The 12282-nt window shown below is 43.1% G+C and overlaps 1 pseudogene; it reads right to left on the reverse strand.

The window, feature by feature from the left end:
* Positions 1 to 746: 746 nt before the first annotated feature.
* Positions 747 to 864, reverse strand: LOC124723567 (annotated as a pseudogene).
* Positions 865 to 12282: the final 11418 nt, after the last annotated feature.

A 12282-nucleotide genomic window follows, 5' to 3' on the forward strand; every position in this document is an offset into this window, starting at 1 on the left:
AAGAAATCGGAAAGTGATTTTTGGGGACATTGACCTGTAGTATTATTTTGAGCTGATATACCTTATACGCATAAAACACTTACCGCACCGCACTGCCTTAATACCAAGGGTGAAATGCGAACCCGAAACAACTTGGTCTGGAAACTTGTCGGTAGTAATCGATATGCCTAGCCACTGGTGGTCCATACTTCTGACAATCAGCTAACCTCATAAATTTTTGCAGAGGTTCATGTCCAAATCATCAAAAAACATATTAATGGTGCAATGAGGAACGCAGTTGCCACGAGCGAGCGCTTATCTACCACTCTACAGTACCTTGCTACTGGAAATTTCTTCAAAGATTTTAAATCTGCAGTTGCAGTATCACCTTACCGTATTTGAGACGTATAAGTTGTTATGGAAACGTGTCACGTAATAAGAGATGCATTGAAGCATTATATTTCACTAAGTAATGTATAAACATCTGCAGGCTCTTAAAAAAATCGCCGACAAATTTTAGGGACACTTTCCCTATACAGAAGAAAGTAAAAAGATCTAGTAATAAAGCTCACCGTCATCAGGCCACAAGTGGCCCATCGGGACCATCCAACCGCCGTGTCATCCTCACTGAGGATGCGGTTAGGAGGGGGGTGTGGTCAGCACACCGCTCTCCCGGTCGTTACGACGGTTTTCTTTGACCGGAGCCCCTACTATTAGGTCGAGTAGCTCCTCAACTGGTATCACGATGCTGAGTGCTCCACGAAAAATGGAAACAGCACATGGCAGCCCGGATGGTCACCCATCCAAGTGCCGGCCACGCCCGACAGCGCTTAACTTCGGTGATCTGACGGGAACCGGTGTATCCACTGCTGCAAGGCCGTTGCCAAAAATCTAGCAAACGTGGGCACTAAAAGCCAAACCATTAGAGATATAAGCACTTGCTCATCTTCGATATTGTAAACAGGTCTCTTCTACTTCAAGGTCTGTGTTTACTTATTTTTGGAGGAGGAAGTATTGACCAAAACTCTAGTAAACATAGGGTCTAAAATGCATAGTTTAAGTGCTGTGAGGACTTGTTCATCCTTTTCTAGTGTGAAACGCTTTTCTTCTAATGGACAGGTACTCATAGGTTTTAAGTTATGAGCTTTATACCCCATGTTTCCTTATTTTGGTGTAAGGAACCTGTCCCTGAAGTCTGTCGGTCTTGTTTGCATACGCTTACTTATGATCTTGTGTTAATTAAATTTCCCAAAACATCTTCCATCATGGTCGCTCCCTATATATCTTGAGCAACATATCATATGATGCATCATTCTTACATTTCTACACATGCTAATAATAATGCTCTTTCATCTTGGTTTGAACTCATTTTCCACTCACAACAACAAATCAACCGCAACCAAAGCTCCTTGGGCTGTGTATCAAGCGACAAAATGTCAAGGATGCTGTCAACATTGCCCATAAACAGCACAATATCTCCAGGAAGCGCAATATACTTGCATAATTTTTGATCTTTTCAATGTTATTGTGGAATTTCTCAATCCCACTTCTAAACGGTCAGTATTATTGTCGGGAAGTATTGGCAGTATTATCTATCTTCTAGGCGTCGCTTAGCTCTTTTTCTGTACATGTCTTCCCTTCGACATCTGCGGCTACTTCCTTACTTCCTGGTGTATATCAGGGACAGCATAGCATGTGCACTACAATCCTCATGAGTCGGTTTCAGGCGTCCGGCTATTACTCCTTCACTTTCGTTTACAGCTGCTTCTACTTCTTTCGTTCGAGCGGATTTGTACCACCCTAGGCAGACTTATTGTCAGCCGAGAGAGTGCTGTGACACTATGTATGGGGAGAAGCATTTCCAGGAATGTATCAACTGTTACACCATCAAGACAAAAAATGTTGTAATAATCATTTTTTTTTCTTTCTACCTCAATTCTGTCAACAAGTTTTCGTGAGTGATCTTTGACGGTCCTTGAACCAGTCTTTCATCCACCTTTGTTTCTGTTCTGTATGAAGTAGAGCAACTTTTACACCATCAGCAGCGTCTTTATCGCCCAACATTCCGATCCACAATAGTATTGAGCACTCTAGGTAGAACTTCATTATTATTGGCAATCTAGGAGGCAGTCTCCATCAAGACCTACGTTAAAGTCGAGAGCTTTTTACACCCAACATCTGCGCTAAATACATCAATCAAGAAAGACTGTTAAAAACTGTTAGCGGCAAAGTAAGTCTCCTCGAAGCAGGGCTGGAGCCAGACACTACTTGGAGTGGGCTACACGCAGATAACTCAACAGGTTGAGGACAGGCACTGGCAAATCTAAGAACAAGCTAATGCAACGGGTACTTATAACAATGTGGGAAAGTACAGACAATGAGACATCCTTCGTCGTCTATGTTATCGTGATTGTTGCAACGAGGAGAACTTGAGATACAGCAGCTATCAGTTCCTAGGCAAAGATAGTTTAATTTCTATTTCGTACGAGTGTATACGTATAAACTCCATTATTTCCTAACGAGAATTGATAAATTTATAGAATCCTGTGTGTATGATGTTGACTCGAGTACATCAGAAAACCCTTTTCTCGCGTGCCGAATACTAAGCTACATCATCGGCATAAGAATTTTCTTTCCACGGATTTCCGAGGATACACTGGAAGGCAGAAAGTGGGCAGTCCAATCTGCGGTAAATGCCTTGAAGTAGGCTGCAATGATGGAGGAAGTCGTCCTCACCCTTCTGGCTCTCTTACTTCAGCGGCATGCAACTCCTTTTTCTCCAAGTCTACGAGTGTGCTCATGTTGTTTACGTGGGCACCTGTTTGGAAGTTCTAAGCTTACCTGTAACAGGAGCGTCCTCTTCAGTTTTGTCGTCGTCATCCATACAATGTGTCCTGTGCTGGCCGGCCGCGGTGGTCGTGCGGTTCTAGGCGCTGCAGTCCGGAACCGCGGGACCGCTACGGTCGCAGGTTCGAATCCTGCCTCGGTCATGGATGTGTGTGATGTCCTTAGGTTAGTTACGTTTAAGTAGTTCTAAGTTCTAGGGGACTGATGACCTAAGATGTTAAGTCCCATAGTGCTCAGAGCCATTTGAACCATTTTGTCCTGTGCTATGTGCATGATATGCCATTCGTCACAGGTCGGTATGAGATTTTTATTGTATACAAGAGTTGTTCGTCAAATTGTTAGACCAGAAGTACGTGTATATTTACGCTCCTTGTTCATGGAGGTGAAGTTTATGACAGACAAACATTATGCAACGAGTTTTCGTTGTCGTCGTCGTCGCTGCCGCCTTCACAACAAAGACGCAGCTCTCCTCACTGCAACCCGCCTGCATTTGAACGGAAATGAACTCTTGGTCCCCTTCTAGAGTTCTGACCCGTCAACTTCCAAACAGATCCCTTCATGCCTCAGAACGTGTCACCTATCTGATTCGTATCTAAACGTATGAGGGGTCCCATATCACTGCAACTGCACACGCCCCATACCATCATTACAGAGTCTCCACCAGCTTGAACAGCCCCTGCTGACATGCAGGGTTCATGAATTCATGATGTTGTCTCCATACCTGTACATGTCCGTCCGCTCGATACAATTTGAGACGAGACTCGTCCGACCAGGCGACATGTTTCCAGTCATCAGCAGTCCAATGTCTGTGTCGACGGGCACAGGCGTAAAGCTTTCTGTCGTGCAATCATCTAGGGTACACGCTTGGGTCTTCGGTTCCGAAAGCCCGTATCGATGAAGTTCCGTTGAGTGACTCGCACGCTGACACTTGTTGATGGCACGGCATTGTAAAATGGTTCAAATGGCTCTGAGCATTATGGGGCTTAACATCTTAGGTCATCAGTCCCCTAGAACTTAGAACTACTTAAAGCTAACTAACCTAAGCACATCACACACATCCATGCCCGAGGCAGGATTCGAAACTGTGACCGTAGCAGTCACGCGGTTCCGGACTGAAGCGCCTAGAACAGCACGGCCACTGCGGCCGGCCCGGCATTGTAGTCTGCAGCAATTTGCGGAAGTGTTGCACTTCTATCGCTCTGAACGAGTCTCTTCAGTCGTCGTTGGTCCCGTTCTTGCAGGATCTATTTCCGGACTCAGATTTGATGCTTTACCGGATTCCTGATATTCACGGTATACTATTGAAATGGTCGTACAGGAGAATATCCACTTCATCGCTCGGAGACGCTTTGTTCCATCGCTCGTGCGCCGACTATAACAGCATGTTTAAACTCACTTAAATCTTTACAACCTGCCGTTGTAGCAGTAGTAATCGATTTAATAACTATGCCAGACACTTGTTGTTTCATATAGGCGTTGCCGACCACAGCGCCGTATTATGCCTGTTTACATATCTCTGTATTTGAATCCGCATGTCCATACCAGTTTCTTTGGCGCTTCAGTGTATAATCTAATTCCATCTCCGTAGCGTTATTTAATTTGACTGAGTTCTGTCATACTTGTTCTACTTCTCTTGTTATGAAGTTGGTGTCATTAACAATAAGATCTACTGTGTTGGCAGATTATTGTAGATTGGACAGGAATATTCGTCTGCAGAGAAATACGAGCCACTGACAGTTGTTTTCACAACAAGAGAGCTCCCATATGATCGTCTGCATGCCAATTTCCCAAAAGATTTTGTCATCTCGAATATAAACGCAGATGGAAGGCACACCCTTCAGCATTTGAAAAACAAGGTATGTGTGGGTTATACCCGCAACAAACTAACATGAAGGCCACACATATTGTTTATTTAGAGATTACTACATACACATATCGCTATTTACATGCTCAGGTGCTAAATTATAGAGTCGTAGGTTTGGAGTGTTTGGGATACACTTACAGATCGGCAGTGGCACTATATTTCTAAGGAATTTTGCGAGATACTCTACTTCAAATGTCCATCGTTTGCAGCTACTTCCGCGGTGTTTGAATAACTACTTGAAATGGACATTGATTCATTGACAAAGACAATTCCGTTTCCTTTGCGGCCTGCCGGCCGGAGTGGTCGTGCGGTTCTAGGCGCTACAGTCTGAAGCCGAGCAACCGCTACGGTCGCAGGTTCGAATCCTGCCTCGGGCATGGATGTGTGTGATGTCCTTAGGTTAGTTAGGTTTAATTAGTTCTAAGTCCTAGGCGAATGATGACCTCAAAAGTTAAGTCGCATAGTGCTCAGAGCCATTTGAACCATTTTTTGAACCTTTGCGGTCTGAACCAGTTTTCATTGAGAAGGTGTGAAACTTCTGTCTGGTCACTATCTTTTAGGACCTTCGCACGGTCACTGTTCCTACACCGTGTTACGTAGCAGCGAATGCTACGCAGTTGCTTTCAGGCATTTTGGGTGGTCCACGTTGATACAGCAACAACTCTAGCAAATTTCTTCACGTCCAGATGCGACAGCGCCTGCTATCTGCCATTCCAAGTCGAACCATCTCACTGCGCTGACTTCATACAGCCGACGGTCACATGGACGTCTCTTAAGTTCCTTGACTTCGCTTAGGGGTAGCGGGCAATATGACCTCCTGGTTCCAGTTCTTCACCACCCGCTGCGTCCCTCAGCGACCGACGTACTCTTCTTAGAGGGAGATTAACTTTTCACGCTGTTGAGCTTGACATGTTTGAAGTAAATCCAGCCCACTTCTCCTCCCCACCCTTAACTCTCCTTTCCCCTACTTTTCTTTCAAGAGTGTCAGTGTGCTTATGAATCACTAATAACAGATGCAACAACTTTATTTTTCGTATTAAGCTACTTTTTTCCTGTAAAAGCTACATAATATAAGGTTTTTAAGCGAGTTTTCCATGCGTCTAATCCCGAACTTTATTTTAAAAGTTCTAAAAGTATGTGAAGTGAAAGAAAAATTGATAATGTGTCACATATTAAAATTACGGTTTAGCATCGACTACAGTAATTCTACTGTAGGATGACTTTTGAAACAAATGTTTTTTCTGTTTACACAAGCCGGCCGGGGTGGCCGAGCGGTTCTAGGCACTTCAGTCTGGAATCGCGCGACCGCTACGGTCGCAGGTTCGAATCCTGCCTCGGGCATGGATGTGTGTGGTGTCCTTAGGTTAATTAGGTTTAAGTAGTTCTAAGTTCTATGGGACTGATTACCTCAGAAGTTAAGTCCCATAGTGCTCAAAGCCATTTGAACCATTTTTGTTTACACAAACGGCAGTCAGCTGTATTTCAAGTTTCAAATCTTCACATAAAGTGTTGTGTGATTTTCTTGTTATTCGTCATGTTTTGATAAACATCACTAGTGCCTCGTATATTACATACTCAAGTTAATGGACTCTTCTTACGGAAGCAAGAGATTGAGTGGTGACTTCTACTGCGTGCTACATAACTTTATATCGGTAGCAACGTACCTTCTTTCTCAAGTATAAATTCCAGAATATAAATTACGGCAATTGTTTGCACTTCTCACGCATTTGTAGAACAAGGTCACTAAGCTACCGTACGTTATCCTGCCTTTATTTCATCACCTTAATTTTCAGCCACTGATGTTTTTAGTTATACAGATGTAAATTCTTTATCTCCTATTTCGATACTGCGTTTTTATGTCACTTACGTAGGTCGACTGTTACAAATGGACTTCAGTCTTCGGTCACAAGTTACAGTGAAAGGGTACAGTACCGCCCAACATTGAAAATAGGTACGAAATTCTTGTCAGAACAACACATTTTTTTGTGTAAAAGTAACTCAATTTCAATTAATACAGCGAAGCCGGATACCAGTGTGGGAAAGAATGACAATTTATTTATTTAATTGATCACATGTGCACTCCCTCAAAATAAATCCCTACATCCAGTTTGGTGAGATCTGTGAAAGGAATGAATGTATGGTCGTCTGCTAACCACAGATAGTGAATCGGAATATATGATCATCTTTGAGTCGATCCTTTGGCTACCTTTGGTGAGACCAAAGAGATGGAAGTTACCAGAGCTTTGAGCGTCTGAAATGTGGCTGACCAATAAGGTAGCAGGGTGCTTCTCCCACTTCGAGAGAGGTGCGAGAGAATCGGAATACGGCCATGTTTCAGGTACTCTGCCGCTGAACCTTCTGCTGTAAAGACCTGTTTTTTTGTTGTGCTCCGTAATGAAAGAGTGGAGGCATGGTATGGATGTGGAATATTTAAGAGTAGTTAGAATTAATAATTTCTCTTTCACAGGACCTTTTGTGGGGAAAATTACAAAGTGAGGCAGGTAATTTTAAGGGGATTGTAGTAAACTAACGGTCACAATGAGCCCACGTGTAGTTATAAGTTGAGATACTTCCGTGAGCTTAAGCTGAAATATTTAAGAATTAATAGCGTGTGTACAATAAGCTGAAATACTTAAGAAATAGCGTGTGTATCATAAGTTGAAGTATTTAAGAAATATCATTCCGTGTGACGCTAAATTTAAACTCTGAGAGAGAATCAAGGTGAGTCGGCCGTTTTTCCAGCAACGCCACTTGGCTTGCATTGCACAGAAAGACGTGCGTTTATCTCCAGAGTTCACAGTAGGAAAGTAGAAATTACAAAGTGGGGCAGTGTCGTGTGAAACTGGGATAAATATTGATTGAAGTGGGTAAGCGGAAAGTTGTAACCGTTCTTTGTGTAATATTTCATATTGTTGTGTTGTGTATGTCTTGTAATTTGGGTATGTGTGTTTTGCATGGGAGTAGCAAGGTAGTTTCGAAAGATTTGTGGGTATGCCTGTTCCTTCTGTATCGCTCGATCTGGAGGAAAGTTTCGTGAGGATTATTGTGAGAGGCGAAGTGTGAGGTATAATAAAAGATCCACCATCCGATCCAGGGAGTGCACTGTTACGGTAAATAGATTACGAGACCATAGTATAGAGATTCACTAACGTAAAGCCATGCCCACTGGGCGGAATTTCTCATGTGATTTTGTTGTAGGTTGTAGAATTTGTGTGTTTAGGAATAAATCAAATAGTGAAAAGAAAGAGATTAGTGGCCTTTTTCATTAAATTGTATGTTATCGTTATGTCCCGAATTTATATAAAAGCCGTTGAATCAAAGACAAAAGGTAAATGTGGTATTGCCAGTGCGTAGTGTAGAGTCAGAGTTCTATAAATCACTGATAGTCAGATGCGTGTTTCCGTTGCGTATTATTCATACAGGAGGATAATTTGTAACTAAATAGTAAGATACGAGAATTCATGTTGCTCGATAAATTAAGGAAGAATCCACTCGCTTGGCAAACCACTCATCTTGCAGGCCTGACTGCTTGATGCCACAGTATGAGAAAGGCAAGTGGGTGCCTCTCATAATTTCGACCCTGCCAGGATTGTTTTATTCCAGGATATTCTGCCAGGATTCCGTTTTTTTGCCACGATAATTTTGTTACCAGGATATTTAATTTGTTGCCAGGATTCCTTTGCCAGGATCGTTTTTGTTAGGATATTTTGTTGTTAGGGTTTGCCGTTAAGATTTTTTTTATGGAATGTATTGTGATAGCGCTAAGAAGTAAAATTTTTTCTGTTTGCAAATTCTTTCTGGATTGGTGAGGATCTTTTATTTTATTTTATGTAATTAATTGCTATATCGCACAAGGCTGGAAGATCGTTTCATAATTTTTTTTTTTGCGTAATGTCCGTAGTAACTAGGTCGCAGTCGAAAAACGTAGCCACAATGGAGAATAGCGATTCTGGCGTGAACGTAGCAGTGCAGCAGGAAGTAGCTGTTGACCATGGGTTAATAAGCGGGGACGGCAGACACTCCGAAGAGGCTGTATTGTTCAGTGGACCGCTGCAAGGGGATCTTTTATGCGGCAGGCTTTGTCCACAAACGCGGGCTTTTCCCGACGACGCGGGCGAGCCGAGACTAGGCCAGGTGTGCGGTGAAAGTGCAGCTACCCTTAGCGAAGCTACGGTTTCTCAGGCGAACGAGGTGAGCGCGTCGAAAGTAGGAAATAACGATGTGATACTGCAGTTTTTACAAGCGATGAGTAGGGAGACTAAGGAAAGATTTGAAGCAACTAACGAAAGATTAGAAGCAATCAATAGAGATAATAAGGTGAGAGATAGGGAGGCTAAGGAGAGAGATAGGGAGGCTAAGGAGAGAGATAGGGAGACTAAGGAGAGATTGGAAGCAATGGATAGGGAGACTAAGGAGAGATTGGAAGCAAATAAGGAAAGATTGGAGGCAATTGATAAGGGAAATAAAGAGGCAATGAGGAAGCTACACACAGTTATCGATGAGCGTCTGTCCGCAGTTAATAATCGGTTAGATGAGGGGGAGAAGAATCTGGATGCGGTGCAGCAAGAATGTGATGCTGTGAAAGAAAAAGCCAATAATTTGGAGGTACGAATAAGTGCAATAGAAAGCGATATTACAGAACATAGGGGCGTGTGGCCGGATGAGCGAATCAAAGAGATAGTGGAGGACTTACTTGCAGATAAACAAGGGGCATTAGACAGCGTGGAAGCTCAAGTCACACGGCAGGAAATGGCGCTAAATAAACACAGGGATGAAGTTGCGGAGGTAGTGGTCAGAATGAATACGATTAGCGCAAATGTAGAAAAGATCAGTATAAGAGGCGAAACAGGCTCTGACAGTACGCAGCGAGAGGTTTATGCCGACCAGGAGGAGATACAATCACTATTACAGTTTAAAGAGGCACAATTAGAAACAAATAGGAAACATAGGGAAGAACTAGCACAGTTGCAATTAGCGTGCAGAAGCGAAGGTGAAACACCACCAGGTAGACTGCGGAGGGAGAGTGAGATAAATTCAAAAATCGAAAATAGGCAGAAAGAGGATGACGAACTCAGAGAGTTAGAAGAACGGTTGTGTCGGATAAAACAGGTGGCAAACCCAACTGGGTATAGCCCAAGGTCGGAAAACATAAATGCGGAAGAAGAATGTAGGAGACACTTCGTGTCGGTACAAACGTACACTTGTTTTCCGGATCCTGATAATTACCAACATCCATGCCTGTGGCTGTCTCAATTTCAAGATTCATTACCTTCATCGTGGGGACCGCTCCTAAAAATGAAGTTTGTGTGTAACCATTTGAGGGACGAGGCTAGAGCGAAAATGCAGGAAGTTATTAAAGACTGTAGTAGCTACAAGATGTTTTGTGACAAATTTTTAAATGAATTCTGGTCGAAAAGTAAGCAGGACCAGGTTAAGCAAAGCATATTGATGATGCCAAATTGTAACGAAGGTGGTATAAGAGATCCAGTGTCGTGTTATCAGGAAATGCTGAGACGAAACAGGTATTTGGATGTGCCATACGAAACTGGGGAGCTCATTAGGATCTGTATAACGAAGTTGCCAGTGAGATTGCGCAGAGATATAGTGATAGCAGGCAGAGGCTTGAACGATTCTGCGTCATTTCAGCACCTCTTACAGGAACTGGGTAACGAGAGCAACATTGTGAACGGCGACATGACTCTTAGGTCAGACAGAGTTGAGGATAGGAACGGTAGAAACTATCAGAATGACAGGAGAGCATGGAATCAGAGGAATGTCGGAAATGGAAGATGGCGAGGAAATAGGGGGCAGAATTCATGGGGATATCGACCAGCAAACCGGGAAGATAGAAGATGGGACAGAGATGGAAGAAGAAGGAAAAATGAAAATGATGGGCGAAGAGAGGATAGGCAATTATTGGGTTCACGACAGGACAATCATTGTCACAATGACGGAGGGACAAGAAGGTGACTACTTGATAGACGGGTACAAACCAGGACTATTAATGATGTAAATATTAGGTATATCGATTACGGAAAACTAAGGGAGAATCTGTTAGAGGAGGTAGGAGATGTGGGGAGTGAAGTCCACCCAATAATTAGCGTAGAAATAAATAATATAATCGTACCTTGTGTCATCGACACAGGCAGTGTAATGAGTGTTTTGAGGGAAGATGTGTTCAAGTGTTGTAGTCTTACAAAACCATGGCCAACGTTGCCATTGCAAAGGACAACAGTGAGAGGGGCAATTACAGGAAAGGGAATTGAGGTGAAGTTACAAGCGCAGGTAGACTTCGTGTGCCAGGCGAAGAGGTTTAGTACAGTGTTCATGATTGTGTCATCTCTAACTGTTGAAGGGATATTAGGGGTTAATTTTTTGAACCAATATAAAGCAGTCGTTAACATGAGAAATGGTTCGATGGAGCTGAAACGAGATTCGGAGGAAATTACATTAAGATTCGACGATTGCTTACATGGTAAAGATAACGCACACTTAGCATTATGTCTGGCGGTAAAGTCCGGTAAACAGGCACAGAATACGGGGTTCGAACAAGAGAAGAAGGAAATTCATAAATGTTTGGAGGAGGAGATCAGGGAGAAAATCTGGCATTTACGAGGGACCACGGTCTACGGGGAATTGCAGAAAATTTTATACGAGAATAGAAAGGTATTTAAACATGCTGCGGGTACAATAAGAAATTTTGTGTATAGATTCAAGGTCAAGCCACATAAACAGTTTAGGGCCCAAGTGTACCCGATACCTGTTGTGTACAAAGAAAGAGTGGAAGCTGAGATCGAAAGCATGCTACAACAAGGGATTATCGAACCAGCATCCAGTCCGTACAACAGTCCTTTAGTTTGTGTTGAAAAAAAGGATGGGTCAATTAGATTAGTTTTGGACGCAAGAAGGATTAATAAGATAATAGAGCCAGAGACAGATCGGGCGCTGACACTTGACGAATTGCTACAAAAGTTCCACGGGATCAGAGTTCTCAGCTCAGTTGATTTGAGAATGAGTTTCTGGCAGGTGGAGTTAGACAGGGGGTGTAGAAAATACACTGCTTTCTTGTGCTACGGGAAATCGTATCAGTTCCGGAAACTACCATTTGGGTTAAATGTATCATCCGCGGCATTTATCAGAGCGCTAAATACTGTCATTCCTAATGAGATAAAAGATAGGGTAACACAGTACGTGGATGATGTCCTGATAGCCGAAAGAAACTGGGAAGACCACAATAGAACGTTAGGCATATTGCTCGGTGCACTGGAGAGACATGGGGTGACCGTGAATTTGGGAAAGTCAGAATTTGGACGAAAAGAAATCGAGTTTCTAGGTCACATTGTGACACCAGAGGGAATAAGACCAAATCCAGACAAACTCGAAGCAATCAGAGATTTTCCGGTGCCAAGAACAAAACGTCAGCTACGGGGTTATTTAGGATTAATCAATTTTTACAGGAGGTTCATTAAGATTGGGGGTGCAGCGACACCCAGACTATGTCAGCTGACTGGAAAGAAAACGGTATGGAATTGGGACCCTGTTGCGCAGGAAGAGTATGAGGCGTTAAAGAAGGCACTGCTATCAGCACCTCT

The sequence above is a fragment of the Schistocerca piceifrons genome, chromosome X, assembly GCF_021461385.2.
Source record: "Schistocerca piceifrons isolate TAMUIC-IGC-003096 chromosome X, iqSchPice1.1, whole genome shotgun sequence".
In the NCBI taxonomy this organism is placed as follows: domain Eukaryota; kingdom Metazoa; phylum Arthropoda; class Insecta; order Orthoptera; family Acrididae; genus Schistocerca; species Schistocerca piceifrons.